The following is a 21774-nucleotide window of genomic DNA, read 5'->3' as shown; positions in this document are numbered from 1 at the left end:
CAGAGTAATTTGTTAACTGCTTGACAAGTCATTAGGCTATTTACTGTATTGCAAAAGTGATATTGAATTGTGTTTTGTTGTCAAACCAAATGTATATAAAGCGCATTTAAAGTGTGATTTTAATAGATATAGTCCTATTCTTTAACTTCGATTTTTGGATGAGATGGAGACGTGAATCTAACATATCAATTATGAATTTGTAGACAAACTGGAATTAAAGCCAGACTAAGTCATTGGCACAGATCAAACTATCCAAGCGGAAGATACATCTCCTTCAAAATGTTGATATTTGGTTGTGTTAACACCCAAACACAATTCAATATTCAGTTTGTCTACAAATTAATAATTGAAATGTTTGATTCACGTCTCCATCTCAACCAAAAGTTAAAGTTAAAGAATAGGACTAAATCAAATCAAACTTTAAATGCACTTTAAATAAAGTTTGATTTGATTTAGTCCTATTCTTTAACTTTGACTTTTGGATGAGATGGAGATGTGAATCAAACATATTAATGATTAACGTTGAAACAATGTTGATTCAACCAGTTTGTGTCCGGTGGTGTGTGTGTGTGCCTGTGTGCCTGTGTGCCTGTGTGCCTGTGTGTGTGTGTGTGTGTGTGTGTGTGTGTGTGTGCACGTGTGTATGTGTATGTGTGTGCGTGTGCGTGTGTGCTTCTGTCATGGTGGGTAACTTGGCATGTTTGTGTATCTTCTCTGTGGATGAGGGAGAATTATATATCTGTCTGTTTGTTATTATTGGAGATAATAAACCTTTAAGTCTTTGGAATCAAAGTCACACACTTAATTTCAGTCAGCTGTCCCATATGTGTGTCTTCGTGCTTCATACTGTTTTATTTTGCTTTGTCAATTGCTGCCTTTTATTCTTAATATGAATAAAAATAATGTTGTTTATCATGAAGATCCCATCAAAGCTGTGTTTCTGTTGGGCGATCTTCAACTAGACGTTTATATTAGTCACATTCCATGATGAGCTCCTCCATGCCAGCACTTTGGTTTGCCGAATGAAACACCTTTGACGATGAAACCGTTTTCCTAACCAACATTACAGAAATAGTCCATTTTATAATCTGATGCAATTGCTGTACATACTCTATTATCCTATAACAATATTTCAAAGACGGAGTTTATTAGTAAATGACTGCAGCAATGTGTTTTAAGTTTCAATTACATGGCAAATGAGAGCGGGATTCTCACTGTTTCACTAGAGGACGGAAGGACACCTCGCTTGAAATGGTTGAAAGAGAAAATCCAGAAACTTAAACTCCAAATTCTGTTCTTCATTACACACAGAAATACATCAATAATTTCTAAAAACAACAACCCAAACAGCACATCTTTCACAGGCACAATGTTATGAAGAAGATGGCCAGCACTCTCAAATAAAGTTTAACAGTATTTATCACCCAGCAGTCACATTTTACGTAAACATTTATTCAACAGTAGGCTACTCAATATGGGAGATGCTGTTATGATTTTAAGTGGTTATACTGTGTGTGAATCCTTGAGGGAACCATTGAAGCATGGTTTTTCCCCTGGGTCAAATCTATACCACATTGTTGTGCCGTTTGAAAATGTGTACTTTCATGGTTGGTTAGTCGCTGCTTGATGGGGATTGCGTGGTGAATCAGTACATGGGAAACAACATCCCTTTTCTAACCACTGAGCACTGAGCCACTACCAGCTGGGGAAGGCTTGTGTGAATGTTGTGCAGTATAGGCATTATCATGGTCCTCCATATGCTCCCATAGCTGACTTACTCATTGACTTTTGTGTCTAATATCACAGACCGCACAGGGAGCTGATTACGGTTAGAAGTTATTGGCTGATCCCAAATAGCACCCTATTCCCTATATAGTGCACTACCTTTGACCGGCGTTGTATGGGCCCTGGTCAAAAGTAGTACACTATATAGAAAATAGGGTGCTATTTGGGATGCTACCCTTATGCCACCATTGTGTGGAGTTCAGTTTCAACTCAAGAAATCTTCACAAAGCAATAGGCAGTTCTGGTTCCCTAGGATGAGTAACAGCAGGCAGGTAGAAGGGTGAGGAGAGGAAGAGGAGTGAGGGGGGAGAGGAAGGGGAGAAGAGAGGTGGAAGCTGCTGCTGATTTTTTGTTAGATGAGCAGAGGAGATGGTAATCAATGGTGGAATGCTTGACAAGCTGATAGCCAGGGAAAGTAATTGACTCTTGCACGCACGCACGCACGCTCTCTCACACACACACACACACACACACACACACACACACACACACACACACACACACACACACACACACACACACACACACACACACACACACACACACACACACACACACACACACACACACACACACACACACACACACACACACACACACACACACACACACACACAGTAGAGGATTCCTGTGGCTCACTCAACAAACACCACACCACACTGGCAGGCCCTGCAGCCACAGCCTAACGTACAGTACACTTAGCACCTTCACAGAGCACACAGAGAACCTCAGCAGCTTCCTACACAGGGCAAACACACACACACACACAGTAATGCACACACACACACACAAACTCCACTTGCTGTTTTCTTTTTACAATGGAATTTTATTTAATGTCATGTTAACGCTCATGTATACATACATGGCTGTTCTGATTCTGGAAGATAGGGTCACTTTACACAGAATACAATTGTTATTGACACAGACTGTTCACACTCATATATCTCGCACACCATTGAACCCCTCCCCTATTTTACTCTTACTTGCCCTCCTGGTGAGCCAATAGAGAAATGGGAACCCTCATGATGTGCATTTGATAAGCCAGATGGAAATCCGTCTCACTCTCCAGTCTGGGCCTCTCTCATGTTTAACGATAGGTGTTTGACATGAATGATGGGATAATAGCCTACATTGGGATCTGTGAAGTTGAATACATACGTGACATTCTCCTCTCTGGGTGAAATGTGTGTGTGCGCGTTCTTGCTTGCGTGTGTGTGTGTGTGTGTGTGAATCTGATAACTTCCACATACAGTGCCTTCAGAAAATATTCATATTCCTTGACTTATTCCACATTTTGTTGTGTTACAGCCTGAATTTAAAATGGATTAAATTGAGGTGTTGTGTCACTGGCCTACACACAATACCCCATAATATCAAATTGGAATTAGGTGTTGAAAAAGCTGAAATGTCTTGAGTCAATAAGTATTCAACCCCTTTGTTATGGCAAGCCTAAATAAATGATAGGAGAAAACTGAGGATGGAAAAAACAACATTGTAGTTACTCCACAATACTAACCTAATTGACAGAGTGAAAAGAAAAAAGCCTATACAGAATAAAAATATTCCAAAACATGCATCCTTTTTGCAATAAGGCTCTAAAGTAATACTGCAAAAGAAATGTGGCAAAGCAACTAGCCTTTTGTCTTGAATACAAAGTGTTATGTTTGAGGTAAATCCAATACAAAACATTACTGAGTACCACTCTCCATATTTTCAAGCATAGTGGTGGCTGCAGCATGTTATGAGTATGCTTGTAATTGTTAAGGACTGGGGAGTTTTTCAGGATAAAAAAGAAACGGAATGGTGCTAAGCACAGGCAAAATCTTAGAGGAAAACCTGTTTCAGTCTGCTTTCCACCAGACACTGGGAGGTAAATTCACCTTTCAGGAGGACAATAACCTAAAACACAAGGTCAAATCTACACTGGAGCTGCTTACCAAGAAGACAGTGAATGTTCCTGAGTGGCCGAGTTACAGTTTTGACTTATATCTATTTAAAAAATATATTTCTAAATACATGTTTTCACTTCGTCATTATGGGGTATTGTGTGTAGATTGGTAAAAAAATAAATATTTAATCCATTTTGAATTTAGGCTGTAACACAGCAAAATGTGGAATAAGTCAAGGGGTATGAATAATCTCCAAGAATTGACATTTTGGTTCGCCGCGTGCATCCTGACAACACTATATTTAACGCACTGCTTGATTTTTACCTAAATTGACAGTTTTGTTCGCCACATGCATCCTGACAACACTATAAATCAACTTTCATAGAGTTTTTATCAAGAGGAAGCACACTAAGCACACTAAAAAGCACATTAGGTCAATTCGTCTGCATTGGTCAGAGAGCCACGATCTGCTCAGAAATAATATATGTTGTCTATGATGCATTGTAATGTGCATTAATGGAGTCTTTGTAGACCTACAGTATAATAAACAAACAACTGCGCATGCATGTTCTTGCCACGCGTGCATGTTCCGGGACCTTTGAGCTCAGCAGGTTATTCTGTGTCTCACGGTCACGTGCTCCTGCACCGCCTGATATACAATTAATGCACTGGCACTAACTAGCTGTTTTCTTATCGCACAAGGTTCTTTCTATGATATGTATAAACATCGCACTGGGCACAAACTGGTTGAATCAACGTTATTTTGTCAACGTATTGTGACGTGGAATCTACGTGGAAAAGACATTGGATTTAAAAAAAAGTAATTCACCTTTGTTTTGAGGGTGAAATTTCAACCACAGGATTATGTGATTACAGTGGGGGAAAAAAGTATTTAGTCAGCCAACAATTGTGCAAGTTCTCCCACTTAAAAAGATGAGAGGCCTGTAATTTTCATCATAGGTACACGTCAACTAAATGTAATATTATTATATTATTAACTATGACAGACAAATTGAGAAAAAAAGATTCCAGAAAATCACATTTTAGGATTTTTAATGAATTTATTTGCAAATTATGGTGGAAAATAAGTATTTGGTCACCTACAAACAAGCAAGATTTCTGGCTCTCACAGACCTGTAACTTCTTCTTTAAGAGGCTCCTCTGTCCTCCACTTGTTACCTGTATTAATGGCACCTGTTTGAACTTGTTATCAGTATAAAAGACACCTGTCCACAACCTCAAACAGTCACACTCCAAACTCCACTATGGCCAAGACCAAAGAGCTGTCAAAGGACACAGAAACAAAATTGTAGACGTGCACCAGGCTGGGAAGACTGAATCTGCAATAGGTAAGCAGCTTGGTTTGAAGAAATCAACTGTGGGAGCAATTATTAGGAAATGGAAGACATACAAGACCACTGATAATCTCCCTCGATCTGGGGCTCCACGCAAGATCTCACCCCGTGGGGTCAAAATGATCACAAGAACGGTGAGCAAAAATCCCAGAACCACACGGGGGGACCTAGTGAATGACCTGCAGAGAGCTGGGACCAAAGTAACAAAGCCTACCATCAGTAACACACTACGCCGCCAGGGACTCAAATCCTGCAGTGCCAGACGTGTCCCCCTGCTTAAGCCAGTACATGTCCAGGCCCGTCTGAAGTTTGCTAGAGTGCATTTGGATGATCCAGAAGAGGATTGGGAGAATGTCATATGGTCAGATGAAACCAAAATATAACTTTTTGGTAAAAACTCAACTCATCGTGTTTGGAGGACAAAGAATGCTGAGTTGCATCCAAAGAACACCATTCCTACTGTGAAGCATGGGGGTGGAAACATCATGCTTTGGGGCTGTTTTTCTGCAAAGGGACCAGGACGACTGATCCGTGTAAAGGAAAGAATGAATGGGGCCATGTATCGTGAGATTTTGAGTGAAAACCTCCTTCCATCAGCAAGGGCATTGAAGATGAAACGTGGCTGGGTCTTTCAGCATGACAATGATCCCAAACACAACGCCCGGGCAACGAAGGAGTGGCTTCGTAAGAAGCATTTCAAGGTCCTGGAGTGGCCTAGCCAGTCTCCAGATCTCAACCCCATAGAAAATCTTTGGAGCGAGTTGAAAGTCTGTGTTACCCAGCGACAGCCCCAAAACATCACTGCTCTAGAGGAGATCTGCATGGAGGAATGGGCCAAAATACCAGCAAAAGTGTGTGAAAACCTTGTGAAGACTTACAGAAAAAGTTTGACCTGTGTCATTGCCAACAAAGGGTATATAACAAAGTATTGAGAAACTTTTGTTATTGACCAAATACTTATTTTCCACCATAATTTGCAAATAAATTCATTAAAAATCCTACAATGTGATTTTCTGGATTTTTTTTTCTCATTTTGTCTGTCATAGTTGACGTGTACCTATGATGAAAATTACAGGCCTCTCTCATCTTTTTAAGTGGGAGAACTTGCACAATTGGTGGTTGACTATATACTTTTTCTCCCCACTGTATGTGGTAACCATTTTTTTACATAGACAAACCTTCTATAAAATATGTTTAATTTGTACCTTTAAAACAACGTCAGATCTTCAATGTTATATCCACTATCAGAAACAAAACAATATGCTGGGCAGCACCTTCTACTGGATAATTGATATATATACAGCTATGTCTTTGGTCTCAATATTTAGGCCTACATAGCATTTGCAAAGTCATCAACAGCCATTGTTTCAATTCAACCCAGAGTTCAACTAAAAATAGACAACACACATAGGCCTACGGTTTCAAGCTTTAGTTGATTTCAAATGTAATATTCAAGTTGTTAATTAATAGTTTGATTCACGTCTCCATCTCAACCAAAAGTTAAAGAATAGGACTAAAGTTTGAGTTGATTTGAATTAGTCCTATTCTTTAACTTAGATTTTTGGTTGAGATGCAGATGTAAATCCAACATATCAATTATTATTTTGTAGACAAACTGGATATTAAAATGTGTTTGGTTGTTAACGCAACGAAATATCAACATTTGAAGGAGATGCATCTTCTTCTTAGATAGTTCCGTCTGGCTTTATTTCCAGTTTGTCTACGAATTAATAATTGATATGTTGGATTCAAGTCTCCATCTCAACCAAGAATCAAAGTTAAAGAATAGGTTCAAATCAAACTTTAAATGCACTTTAAATAAAGTTTGTTTTGATTTAGTCCTATTCTTTTGATTTAGTCCTATTCGTTGCATTGACAACCAAACACAATTCAAGATTACTTTTGCAATAAATTAAATAGCCTAAAGTTAAGGCTATCTTACAAACTAATGTAACAGTATTTATTCACATTGTTTTTCCCCTAACATTTAGAGGTTAATGTAACTATACATTGAGTATTCAAAACATTGAGAACACCTGCTCTTTCCATGACATAGACTGACCAGGTGAATCCAGGTGAAAGCTATGATCCCTTATTGATGTCACTTGTTAGATCCACTTCAATCAGTGTAGATGAAGGGGAGGAGACCGGTTAAAGAAGGATTTTAAGCCTTGAGACAATCGAGACATGGATTGTGTATGTGTGCCATTCAGAGAGTGAATGGGCAAGACAAAATATTTAAGTGCCTTTGAACGGGGTATGGTAGTAGGTGCCAGGCGCAGCGGTTTGTGTCAAGAACTGCAACGCTGCTGTGTTTTTCATGATCAACAGTTTCCTATGTGTATCAAGAATGGTCCACCACCCAAAGGACATCCAGCCAATTTGACACAACTGTGGGAAGCATTGGCGTCAACATGGGCCAGCATCCCTGTGGAACGCTTGACACCTTGTAGAGTCCATGCCTCAATTAATTGAGGCTGTTCTGAGGGCAAAAGTGGGGGGTGCAACTCAATATTAGGAAGGTGTTCCTAATGTTTGGCATACTCAGTGTAAATGTCTTCTTATGTAATCATAGAAAATGTGCATGTTCAAGATATCATGCAAAGGTTGCAGGTCTGTGGAGATCTTCACAATATTGCTATAATAATCTGTGCAGAATCTCGAACAGCATTGATCACTTGCACAATGTACTTTGAATGTAATCTCAACTTGTTGTTGTATAAATACAAAATATTTGACATTGTATTCCCATTTGAACATTGTTGTGCTTTTAAATGGTTGAAAGCGAAGTGATAACACATTCAGAAACATTCTGGCTGTCTTTTTGAGTGGGTGAATAAAGGTTGAAATCTCATTGATCAACATCTCAATCTAATATCCCAAGAATTTCCACGTTGAAATTAAGTGGTGTGCCCAGTGGGATGAAGTGTTTTGGCAGCTTGGTGACGTCATCTAGCGTCAGGTCTCTGAGCTTGATTATCACCTCAGAGATCAGAGAGCGTGGTGAGACAGGCTGATTTATTTTAAATCTGCTATGTTGTGATTTCAACCTGAAACACTATGACCTCTCCATGACTCTGGTTTCAACAGACCAGAGGACACACACCTGTAAGTCAAACAGCTGTGCACTCCCTTTTGGCCATATGCATTCTACGCCATGTGTGTCACATCTGGTATGCACTTTCTCCCTTTAGCCTACAGTGTTGTTATTGATTGAGTGTGCACACATTTCTAGCAACAGATCAGAGCCATTCTCAAATGGGACTGTCAATATTATCCATCAGCACATCTCTTGATCTAATCCTCAGTCACTCATTAAGTATTTTACTTTTGTGTGATGAGAGAGCGAGAGAGAGAGAGAGAGAGCGAGAGAGAGAGAGAGAGAGAGAGAGAGAGAGAGAGAGAGAGAGAGAGAGAGAGAGAGAGAGAGAGAGAGAGAGAGAGAGAGAGAGAGAGAGAGAGAGAGAGAGAGAGAGAGAGAGAGAGAGAGAGAGAGAGAGAGAGATGTAGCTCAGCCTGGCCCAGACCAAGGTTGTGGATAGAAGATGTCACCTAGCATTAGCGAGTATATTAGAACAAACAGAATTCAATAAGATTACACAGAGGGAGAGGTACTGCTAACATAACATCAACATCAAAGACAGAAAAAGCATATTACAAATACAATATCACTGATGAGGAAAAGGGACAGAGGGGTTGCTTGGATTCACACAACCATTTTTAAGAGGGGATGAGATGGATGCCTCGAGGATACAGCAACAGAGAGGAGTAAATAGTCCGTTTTATGTACCTCGCATTATAATAATAATATGCCATTTAGCAGACGCTTTTATCCAAAGCGACTTACAGTCATGCATGCATCCTTTTTTTTTTTTTTGTGAATGAAATCCATGTGGCAGAACCTAAGACCATGTGAAAGGATATGGAATCAGAGCGGGAGACGATGAACCATTACACTGAAATCTTTCATGTTTTTTTTGTCATGGATGTCTGCATCGCAGTGCCACTAGATTCTGGTTCGAATCCAGGCTCTGTCGTAGCCGGCCGCGACCGGGAGACCCATGGGCGGCGCACAATTGGCCCAGGGTAGAGGAGGGAATGGCAGGGATGTAGCTCAGTTGGTAGAGCATGGCGTTTGCAACGCCAGGGTTGTGGGTTCGATTCCCACGGGGGGTATGAAAAATAAAAAATAATGTATGCACTTACTAACTGTAAGTCGCTCTGGATAAGAGTGTCTGCTAAATGACGTAAATGTAATGTCTCCATGTTAGCTCTACCCTTGTTGTTGGAATCAGTGTTTGTTACTGTGTATGTTTTTAATAAATGCCACAGTGCACCTGGTCCATTATTTTGAGGCATAAAGCCTAAAGATAAACAGGACATTCGGGCATCAATGCAATAGATACCGAATCCATTACTGTAAGCATTTCTGACTTTAATGTGAATTCTGAACACCAGTCCTTGCCTGAATCAAATTTCAAAAATGTTTTTTTGAACGACTCACACATTCTGAAGAGAAGAAACAAGAGAGATGCACAGAGACAATTACCAAACACCAGCCAAAAAACAGAGTTACCCTGATAGTATCGAAATCAAAGCAGAATAATGCACAATTTCTTTACAAGTACAGGACCAAATATGTTCCTGTTCTGGCTCATTTAGTCCCGCCTGTCAGATTTATGACGGTAGCTGTCAGTCAAACACTCCATCACTGTCACTGACACTAGACATAATCCAGGGTCAAAGGTTGCCCTTGTGCATTCTCACACTGCTGTGACCTCAGAGGCCGATGATGCTGGTAAGCAGCACCGTATGACATCTGTCTATCTGCATGAATCACAGTGCCTCACCGTGTAAAGAACAGGGTCGTGTTCAGTAGGAACAAGATGGAAGAAAATGGAATGAAACGAGGAGGTACTATCTATGCTATCTATGCTTATCCAATAACATTGCTTATTTTCATTTTCCGTTGCAAAACTATTTCCACTTTGTGTCCTAATGAACACAGCGCAGTACTATCTGCCTTCCTGCCAGAGCATAAGAGGGAAAACCTCCTCTTGGCTGTGAGACGGCCAATAACATCTGACATCCATAATCTCCAAATGTTTAGGTATGAGTCACCACACAGTTGCTTTGTCTGGATTCTAATATGCCTGTTATAGTGCAGAGACTATTGTTTGTATGATGCCCTATGACTATGGAAAGCAGGCAGTTCTGTGCTGTGTTGTGATTGTGATTGCTAAGACACTGTGATTTCCTGAATAACCAGCCAGACCCTTTGATGTGTAAAAGTAAGAAACCATATGACCGTTGCACAGGATTTTGCATTTACTGCATTGTCTCAGATAATTATTATACAGTCTATACCAGGGGTCTGCAACATGTGGCTCCGGAGCCACAAGCGGTTCTTTAACTGCCTCTTTATGGCTACATGGCAATCTATAATTGGTCATTCAAAGTCATCAATAGATGTTAGTAGTTGAATGAACACAGATCAAATTAGCTCTACTAACACTTGAACCAAATAAAAATGATTTTAAAGCAGTTGAAGTGTGCCTATACTCCTTACTGTTCAACACAATTTTGTTTTGTTTCAGTTTGATGCGTCAATGTCTCTCAATTTATTGCCAGGTTCAACATGGCGTTAATCCATTGCGGCTCACAGAGCACTCGTTCTTGTGTGTTAAAAATATATATATATCTTACTGCCATTTGGGTCTCTGACCCCAGGTCTGCACCATGAAAGAGTTATGATGTCATGAAAGAAACATTGCTCTGACCTGTAAAAAGAAAAGCACTAGATGTGACCTATGTGATACCTATAAAACACCTGGCATGCCACCCCAGACGAAACAGTCATCTTTCGCCTCTGGGGATCGGCATACATTTCCGTGGACAAATATGTCATCCCAGAAAATGGGCCAAAACATTGCAATGTAACATTTTTGGTGAACACCCAGGGAAAAACATAAATCCTAATGATGGGTTACATCAACAGGCAAACAGATATGCTGCTTTCACTCATGCATAGAGACACATTAATAGGAGACCACTATGGGCTGCTTAAATCACAGAGAGAGTATGAGAGCAGTGGTCAGCCTAACTCAAACAGCATGGGGCACAGCAAAGGTAGTATAATGGTCTAGTCTCGTCTATTCTAAAATGCCTAGGAACTGTTTAACTGCTGCCCTCACAACAAACCCCTAAAGCCATAAGGACATGATCTGTTCTGGGGTCAGTGGTGATGATAGAGGTGTGGGCAGATTTTAGGGTTGTTGGTTGATGGGTGTGTTTGTCCAACAAGTTTACTGTGAGAAGAGTGGAATAACCAAAAACATTACCTCAGTGAGACAACACCATAAAAGCTTTGAGTCATCCCATGAACTTCTTCCTAGCAGAAAGAGCCAAAGACAAGAGACAGATGTATCTCCTTGTACATCTCCAGTGGTTGGAAATACAGGACTCTGGGGGAGAGTAGAATGTCTGTCTTCATCCTAACCAGCGCTGTTCAGCATTCACACATCCACCCATCAACCAAGGCTTCTCGCTTTCCAATTCAAGCCATTTAAAATAGCAATTTTCTGATTCATGATGACACAACAATTACTTTTGAGCAGACTGTCTAAATATTGTCGATGGCAAAGTGGAAATTAAATGGAAGAATAGGACACAGCTGAAGGGTCCTGTGTAGCTCAGTTGGTAGAGCCTGGCACTTGCAACGCCAGGGTTGTAGGTTCAATTACCACGGAGGACCAGTACGTAAATGTATGCACTCACTACTGTAAGTCGCTCTGGATAAGAGCGTCTGCTAAAATGACAAAACAAATTAAACCCAAAGGAGATCTGTAATTACATCAGTTTTGTGCCTTTTAAGACCCTGATACCTGTTTAAAGGCCAGCAGAGGTGAGTCTGCTGTCTCCTCCTGGGGGGTGCAGAGGGAGATCCTACGAGGACACATAGGTGGTCGACTTTTTAGATGTTACAGTAATTTGTTTCAGTTTGGGAATTTAGGAAAGAGCCTGCCTAACAACCTGCAGGAAACATTGGCAGAGACGGGATGACACTCCTCTAAGAGAGCTAATCTAATCTAATCTAATGCAGTGTATTGATTTATGCATCATGGACCGTGCGTGACTACTATCTTTTTATTAGTGGGTAATAAACTGGTATAGGAAAACACAGTAGCATGGGAAGATTAATCATAGTGTCTGTTGCTGCTGGTCGGTAGGATCCCTGTTTAATCACACATCAATATATTCAAGACCTCGCTGTTGGATTCTAATACTGTTGATTTAGAATATAGTGCTTCCATAAGAGCGCTTTTTACCATAGTGAGGTACCCAGGAAAAAACACTTGCTGATATACTGAGATACAGAGTACAGTACATTGCCAATTAATGTTGTGATAATCAAGAGGTAATGAATCACATGGTGTATGGGCTTAATTGCTAATAGCTTCTGTTTTGTTTCCCAGTTTTCTCCGGAACTGTTGTGTTGGTGTTAAAAGAAGGGGCCCTCATGCTGTTTTATGGTCTTTCATCTCTCCCCCTTTCCCCCTCTCCCTCTCTCCAACTCTCTCTCTCTCTCCTCTCTGGCTGAGTCTTCTCCAGCCCTCGTCTGGTCACCCTGCTGTGGAGTGATCTTGGCAGAAGCTTGGCAGGTTGATTACAAGGCTAGCAGTACAAGACTGCCTCTATACACAGCAGCAAGTCAGTCCTCATACATGCAGTACCCCTCAGTGGAAGTGATGTCTGGGTACACACAGAGGTTTCCAGAATACCAATATCCTTTAACAAGTTATCCTGCAAGTTACCCAGCAGAGAACCCTGCTTAATGTCTTCTTTCATGCTCAGATAATGTATTGGATTAAAAAAGCTCAGAAAAAAAGCTCAGTCCTCATCAGACAACAGGACATGAAATTAAACATTACTACTAAAAACAAATTAAAATGTACAGGTCCTTGAGAACCTGAGTGCATGTTAACAGTAGCCTGCACAGTCTGTGTCTGTGATTGGGATACTTTGAGCTCTTTCCTCTGTGAGTTACTGTGAACATCATAAGCCCAAACAACAGATGATCCCATCCTAGGACTCCCTTCAGCTGCTTATCTGATTGGACGTTCTACTGGTGGATATCGGAGCTCAGGCCGCTCTGTGAGTCCAGGGAAAGGATTTTTTCTCACTCTTTCACTCCACAGTTCTCTCTCACTCACACACACACAGTCTTCACTATGAGAAGCCACTGTAGAAACATTTCATTCGTGTCCGCTAACACTGATGAGGTGGAGACCCAAGGCCATGGCAATGTATCTGCAGTCAGGAGAAACCTTAGAAAATATATCATACGTTAAAATTACATTCTTAAATTGTGATCACAGTTGGTGCTGCAGGAAGACACAAAAAGCAGTGTTTTTCTTTCTCTCCGCTTACTCAAAAGTTTTTGGCATATCAGGTTCTATAAAAATCCCAATGTATTACTGGAACTCTCTGATATTCCACTGAGATCCCTAGTGTGCAGCTATCAATCACTCTGGATGTGTGTGAGTGAGTGTCTGTGGTATTTGTATTTTAATTAATATTTATGTGTGTGTGTGTGTGTGTGTGTGTCTGTGCGTTATCATGTAAATATTTGTGTGTATGATAGTGTGGAGTGCAGAGAGGGCCCCTCGCCAAACTAAAAACTATTTTTTTGGAATCGGCGCCGCTGTTGGAAGATGACCTGAGTAACCCTTTCCTCTCTTTCTCGGTTTCTCTGTTTCTCTTCATCTCTCTCTCTTCACTTTAATATATGCAATGTAAATATCCTGAAGGGAAGGAAGATTGAAGAGATACTAACGAGAGAGAGTGAGAGAGAGAGAGAGAGAGAGAGAGAGAGAGAGAGAGAGAGAGAGAGAGAGAGAGAGGGAGAAAGAGAGAGCGAGGGAGAAAGAGAGAGAGAGAGAGAGGGAGAGAGAGAGACAGAAATAGAATGGTCTAAATGGAAAACAGAGGAATGACCTAGCCATTTTGCAATAATACCATCAGAAGACCTTACTTTAAATCCAAAAAATAGGCAAGAAAAACTCAGCTCCCTATAACACACAATTAAAAACAACCAGAACCCAATTGACTACCAAATTACACATGCTGAACTTTCGAAGGAAATACAAAGCCTTAAACCTGGAAAGGCATGTAGCCCTGACAGCATCAGGAATGAGCTGCATGATGCCTTATTAAAACTATTCAACCTGGTTTTGGAGAGTGGCTGCTTCCCTGATGTTTGGAACCGGGGGGCTCATAACCCCCATATATAAAAAAGGTGACAAATTACAACCTGATATCTATAGGGGAATGTGTCACCGGTAACATGGTGAAACTGTTCTGCTGTATTCTCAGTGACCGAATACAGACCTTTCTCACACAACATAACGCTCTCAGCAAAAAACTAATTGTCTTTCTACCCAAACACAGAACAGACCACACATACACACACTAATAAACTAGCATGTTCATCAGAAAAGCAGAGGAAAAGTATTTGCATGTTTTGTTGATTTTAAGAATGCTTTTGATTCCATCTGGCATGATGGATTATTTGACAAAACCCTACAAAGCGCCATTGCGAGTAAAGTATACGACATCATAAAATCTATTTACTTGAGAGACTGAACAATAAAATAACACAGTTTTTTGCACAACGGCGAGGGGTGAGACAAGGGTGCAGTTTAAGTCCAACCCTGTTCAACGTCTACATCAACCAAGTAGCAGGGTTGTTGGATCGATCTGCAGCCCCTGGACTCACCCTCAAAGATGAGTATGTCAGATTCCTGCTCTACTCAGATGACCTTGTCCTACTGTCACCAACAGAGCAAGGTCTACAGGAACAACTTAACATTCTTTGGAAATACAGCATCAACTGGGCAATCAACATCCTTTCAGAAAACCGAAGTTGGGATTTTACAGAAAAAGGCCAGGAATCAGAGCAGCAGACACTTCTTCAAATTAGGAAATACATGCCCAATGTTACAACTACCTGGGACAAGAAAATTGTGCCTCTGGTGGATTTGGCCTGACAGTGAATGCACTAAAAGAAAAAGGCCCAAAGCACTAGGAAAAATACAATTAAAAAAAATATATATTCCTATCCAAATCTGGTGCAAAATATTCAATATTTTATCAATTGCACTATATGGAAGCGAGGTTTCGGGTACAACCTGTAATTAAGATTATAAGCACACACAGAATTCTGCAGAATTACCCTAAATATCTAAAAGCATGTGCCAAATTATGCATGCAGAGCAGAACCCGGAAGATTCCCTTTAATTGTAATTAAATCAGATCAATCAGATTGTTACAGAAATTAAAACCTCCTATTTGACAAATTGGGAAAATGAAACAAAAACACAGAATAAACTAAATTGTTATTTGGCCCTCAAAAGAGAATACAAATTGGCAGAATATCTCTACTCTGTCAGAGATACACAACAGAGACAGATCCTGACTAAATACCGGCTCAGCGACCACCGATTGGCTATAGAAAAAGGGAGACACAAAAAGGCATGGCTACCCAAAGAGGAGCATCTAACTGGTCATTGCATGACAGAATAGCACTCACTACTGTAAATCGCTCTGGATAAGAGCGTCTGCTAAATGACTAAAATGTAAAAATGTAAAGGAGGTAGAGACAGAGATGCACTTTTTCCTCTATTGTGACAAATACTCCCAAATAAGAAAATATATTTACTAATGACATAATGCTGGGAATTATTCTGGGTGAGGGAGAAACCACAAATATAACTGCCAGTTATGTATATGATTGCCATAGCCTGAAGGACATCCCATGAACAATAAATCCCTGAAGTATTTACATTGTATACAACTTCCAGGTAATACATAGTGCAACCATCACCAATGTACATTTTGTTGATTATTTATTAGCCATTCTTTCTTTTTTCTTTTTATAATCTTTTTTTTTTTCAATTAAATGTATCGACTGAAGATCACACAATACAACAGCAGTAATGTTGTACATGTATACATGACTACACTACATTATCAAAAGCATTTGGACACCTGCTCATCGAACATCTCATTCCTAAATCAGGGAATTAATATGGAGTTGGTCCCCCCTTTGCTGCTATAACAGCCTCCACTCTTCTGGGAAGGCTTTCCACTAGATGTTGGAACATTGTTGCGGGGACTTGCTTCCATTCAGCCACAAGAGCATTAGTGAGGTCGGGCACTGATGTTGGGCGATTAGGTCTCATCCCAAAGCTGTTTGATGGGGTTGAGGTCAGGGCTCTGTGCAGGCCAGTCAAGTTCTTCCACACCGATCTCAACAAACCATTTCTGTATTGACCTCGCTTTGTGCACGGGGGCATTGTCATGCTGAAACAGGAAAGGGCCTTCCCCAAACTGTTGTCACAAAGTTGGAAGCACAGAACCGTCTAGAATGTAATTGAATGATGTAGCGTTAAGATTTCCCTTCACTGGAACTAAGGGGCCTAGCCTGAACCATGAAAAACAGTCCCAGACCACTATTCCTCCTCCACCACCAAACTTTACAGTTGGCACTTTGCATTCGAGCAGGTAGTGTTCTCCTGGCATCCGCCAAACCCAGATTCGTCCATCGGACTGCCAGATGGTGAAGCGTGATTCATCACTCCAGAGAACGCGTTTCTACTGCTCCAGAGTCCAATGGCAGCGAGCTTTACACCATTCCAGCCGATGCTTGGCATTGCACATGGTTATCTTAGGCTTGTGGGCGGCTGCTCGGCCATGGAAACCCATTTCATGAAGCTCCCGACGAACTGTTATTGTGCTGCCATTGCTTCCAGAGGCAGTTTGGAACTCGGTAGTGAGTGTTGCAACCGAGGACAGACCATTTTTACTGGATACGTGCTTTAGCACTCGGCGGTCCAGTTCTGTGAGCTTGTGTGGCTGTTCTGAACACTTTGCGGCTGAGACTTTGTTGCTCCTAGATGTTTCCACTTCACAATAACAGCACGTACAGTTGACCGGGGCAGCTCTAGCAGGGCATAAATTTGACGAATGGACTTGTTGGAAAGGCGGCATCCTATGACGGTGCCACGTTGAAAGTCACTGAGCTCTTCAGTGAGGCCAATATACTGCCAATGTTTGTCTATGGTGATTGCGTGGCTGTGTGCTCGATTTTATACACCTGTCAGCAACGGGTGTGGCTGAAATATCCGAATCCACTAATTTTAAGAGATGTCCACATACTTTTGTATATATAGTGTATATGTACTATTATTACTACTCCTGAATTAACTGTATTTCATTATCCTCATTGCATTGTAGTGTATTTACTGAAATGCTGTACCACTATACTGCTTTGGCAATATCTAACAATTGTATTTCATGCCAATAAAGCTATCTGAATTTGAGAGAGAGAGAGAGAGAGAGAGAGAGAGAGAGAGAGAGAGAGAGAGAGAGAGAGAGAGAGAGAGAGAGAGAGAGAGAGAGAGAGAGAGAGAGAGAGAGAGAGAGAGAGAGAGAGAACTGTATTTAGTGGCATGTCACACAAGGTAGATTGAGATGGGGAGATGCTTTCTGATCTTGAAACAGTGCAGAGATAAACATGAAACAAAGACAAACATTATGGATAAGAGGGCTTAAGAAGAGATAGCATGCAGCAGTAAAAGAACAGGAGTCATAAACAGAAAGAGAGGAAGGTAGCCTACAGTATGGACAAGATTGAGCATAGCCTAGTCCTGGAATATAAAGCATTTTTATTCTAACCCTAAACTTAACCCTAACAGTAACCCAAGCAAGCGATTACATATCATCAGAGTTGCAGTTGATCGTTTGTTGATAGTGTGAGCATGTGTAGATCATCTATATGGGGCTATTCAAATAAAGTTACCAACATCTTCCACAAAAATAATCTCGGGAAACTGCATACATACATGTGTGAGAGAGGAGATGACAGAGGCGTGGAAAGTCTGTCTGCTCCCTCCATACCTGGAACGTACCAACAGCTGTTTCCCCCTATCCAGGATTTCACCATTCCTCACCTTTCTTACAACCTCCTAACAGCTACTCTGACTTCTGAGCCGGCATTGCTGGTTAGGGAGGGAGGGGGTAATGTCCAGTAATGGAGTGTTACTAGGAACTAAGTGGTTAGCTAACACCACTCACAGCCGCATGCTCCAGAATGCCACATTGCTTCCTAGAAGCACAGCATTCTTTGAATAAGTCCTCAGGGAAAAGGGTAAACAAGCCATTCCCCTAAATATTTACACTGCTGGGAGATGGGCTGGTCCGGGCCAGGGTCTGGGGGTCAGAGGATGTTGGACCAGGGTGTGGGAGGCTGCTTGTAGAGGGTGTGAGGGGCGTGACCATCCAGTGTCTATGCCTAGTGTAAATAGCAGGGTGAGATCAGAGCCCTAATTACCAGCATGTTTATCCCTAAACATCTGGGCTGCCCCGCTGAGCGATGGCTTACATTAAACTTTTATTATGGAAACTGTCACCACCAAACCAGGGGGGAAACAAATGCTACCAAGCTGTATGTCAAGGGCCCCCCTTCACATTAAAATGTCAGTGGGTGAACGTGATCAGACCAAACAATGTTTTAATTGCATACGTCGCTGCATTAAAAAAGGGAAATTGAAGAACGTGTCTCAGCTAAGGTATCATTTAACTGTCTCTCAGCTTCTTTTAGGAAATGAAAACGAAGTGTAGGCGAGTCACATCCATACTGCAGCTGCTTTATTATCTGGATATAGAACCACCGCAGTCTGAGAGTGGAGACATCTATCTCCATCAGGGCTTTTGATTTCTAAGGAGTCTGCCAAGTGAGCCAAGGGAAATGTCTGCCGGTCTCACCCACACTTCCTGTGCAAGCCTGCCTTGACAGAGCTAACGCTAAAACCAAACCGCTATCAGGATGAAGACACGACTTTCTCACTTCAACACCACTATAGAGGGATTCTTATTGACTGTTTCTGTTCCAGAGCTGCTATTATTAAACTGTAAATCACCATGATCATGTTACAAACGAGGGAGAGGGAGTTTCACTTAGTAAATGAAGAGTCTTGATTACAAACAGACAATATTCATCAAATAATGTTCAATGGATTTCATTTTGAGAGGATTTGACTGATCTGATTCAGGGGTCTAGATATGAAAGTGTGTGGTATCAAGTCTGGCAGCTGATAGATAATTAACAATAAAAATAAAACAGCAATCAGTTTCTGTCTCCAAGGAGAGGTTGATAGCCTACATTACACCTCAGATCTAGTCTGCTGAGCAGGTCTGAATGTGTCGACTATGTAGGCTAAATAAAAAAAATATCTTCTACAGGCATTGTTTCCTCCATTGTTCCCCCCTCAGACTTAAATAAAGAGTCTCCCAAAAGCCACATGGCTCTAAGCATATATTTCTGCTGTTCTAATTAAAGGCTGTGTCTCTCAGCCGGGCAACGGGCCCAGCATCAGGAAGAGCTAAATACACCCGAATGAAAACAAAACTCGACAAATGAAAATTAGAAACATTTTGACAAAAGAAATCACAGGCGAAACCCCAAATAAAACAAGATGGGGATTCTTTTGAATATGTGTGTCTGTAAGAAGAGTGAGTTGCATTTTTTTTATTGAATTAGTTTGAGGAAGCAGTACATATAGTTGGACTTAGGGCGATGGGGGTTTCCTGTGCTATGTCCTCAAATAATCTATAGGTTCTAAAAACCACACTACTCTTTCTACAATCCATTGGAGCCACCAACAATGTCTCCAGTTGTCTTCAATTTCTTTCTCTTGTTTTACTGACATTCGGATCTAATGAACTGAACGAACTGGGCTGATATGCCTTTCCTCTATTGTGATTGTCGGAATGCGAATAAGTGAGCCTATAGTGTTTTTACAGAATTTTTCTTAAATATTTATTGACAAACGGATCTAATGAACTGAACAAAATGGTCTGATATGCCTTTCTTTTGTTGTGATCAACGACTTCAACTTGCAAAGTGAGCCGATAATGAGCCGCTGTATATGAATATCTGGGCATTCTGGTTTTGCGTGTGGCTAGTACAGTTGTTCCATGATGACAGTGATGAGGATGATGAGGATGATGATTGCATTGTTGTTGATGTTAGTATTATTATTATTATTATTATTATTATTACAGTGCCTTCGGAAAGTATTCCGACCCCTTGACTTTTTCCACATATATTTTTTTCTCAGCAATCTACACACAATACCCTACAATGACAAAGCGAACAGGTTTTTCAAAATGTTTGCCAATTAATTTAAAAAAAGAAAACAGAAATACCTTATTTACATAAGTATTCAGACCCTTTGCTTTGAGACTCAAAATTGAGCTCAGGTGCATCCTTTTTCCATTTATCATCCCTGAGATGTTTCTACAACTTCATTGGAGTCCACATGTGGTAAATTCAATTGATTGGACATGATTTGGAAAGGCACACACCTGTCTAAATAAGGTTCAACAGTTGACAGTGCATGTCAGAGCAAAAACCAAGCCATGAGGTTGAAGGAATTGTCCGTAGAGCTCCAAGACTGGATTGTGTCTAGGCACAGATCTGGGGAAGGGTACCAAAACATTTCTGCAGCATTGAAGGTCCCCAAGAACACAGTGGCCTCCATCATTCTTATATGGAAGAAGTTTGGAACCACCATGACTCTTCCTAGAGCTGAATAATCGGTGGTGAAGGGCCTTGGTCAGGGAGGTGACCAAGAACCCGATGGTCAATCTCAAATCAAATCTTATTTGCCACATGCGCCGAATACAACAGGTGTAGACATTACAGTGAAATGCTTACTTACAAGCCCTTAACCAACAACACACTGTACATTTTTAAGAAAAGAAAAAAAGTGTGAAGTAAAAAATAGATAAGTAAAAAAATATAATATTTGCAGTGCAAATAGTCCCGGTAGCCATGATTAGCTGTTCAGGAGTCTTTTGGCTTGGGGGTAGAAGCTGTTAAGAAGCCTTTTGGATGTAGACTTGGCGCTCCGGTTGAGCTTGCAGTGCGGTAGCAGAGAGAACAGTCTATGACTAGGGTGGCTGGAGTCTTTGACAATTTTTAGGGCCTTCCTCTGACACCGCCTGGTATAGAGGTCCTAGATGGCAGGAAGCTTGGCACCAGTGATGTACTGGGCTGTACGCATTACCCTCTGTAGTGCCTTGCGGTCGGAGGCCGAGCAGTTGCCATACCAGGCGGTGATGCAACCAGTCAGGATGCTCTCGATGGTGCAGCTGTAGAATAGGAAATAGGCTTTGTCGTGCCCTCTTCAGGACTGTCTTGGTGTGTTTGGACCATGATAGTTTGTTGGTGATGTGGACACCAAGGAACTTGAAGCTCTCAACCTGTTCCACTAAGCCCTGTCGATGAGAATGGGGGCGTGCTCAGTCCACTTTTTTTCCCTGTAGTCCACAATCATCTCCTTTGTCTTGATCACGTTGAGGGAGAGGTTTTTATCCTGGCACCACACGGCCAGGTCTCTGACCTCCTCCCTATAGGCTGTCTCATCGTTATTGGTGATTAGGCCTACCACTGTTGTGTCGTCACCGAACGTAATAATGGTGTTGGAGTCGTGCCTGGCCATGCAGTCATGGGTGAACAGGGAGTACAGGAGGGGACTGAGCACGCACCCCTGAGGGGCCCCCGTGTTGAGGATCAGCGTGGCAGATGTGTTGTTACCTACCCTTACCACCTGGGGGCGGCCCGTCAGGAAGTCCAGGATCCAGTTGCAGAGGGAGGTGTTTAGTCCCAGAGCTCCAGA

This window comes from Coregonus lavaretus (assembly GCF_964263955.1).
Source record: "Coregonus lavaretus genome assembly, chromosome: 3".
Classification (NCBI taxonomy): domain Eukaryota; kingdom Metazoa; phylum Chordata; class Actinopteri; order Salmoniformes; family Salmonidae; genus Coregonus; species Coregonus lavaretus.
This window is presented reverse-complemented; position numbering follows the sequence as displayed.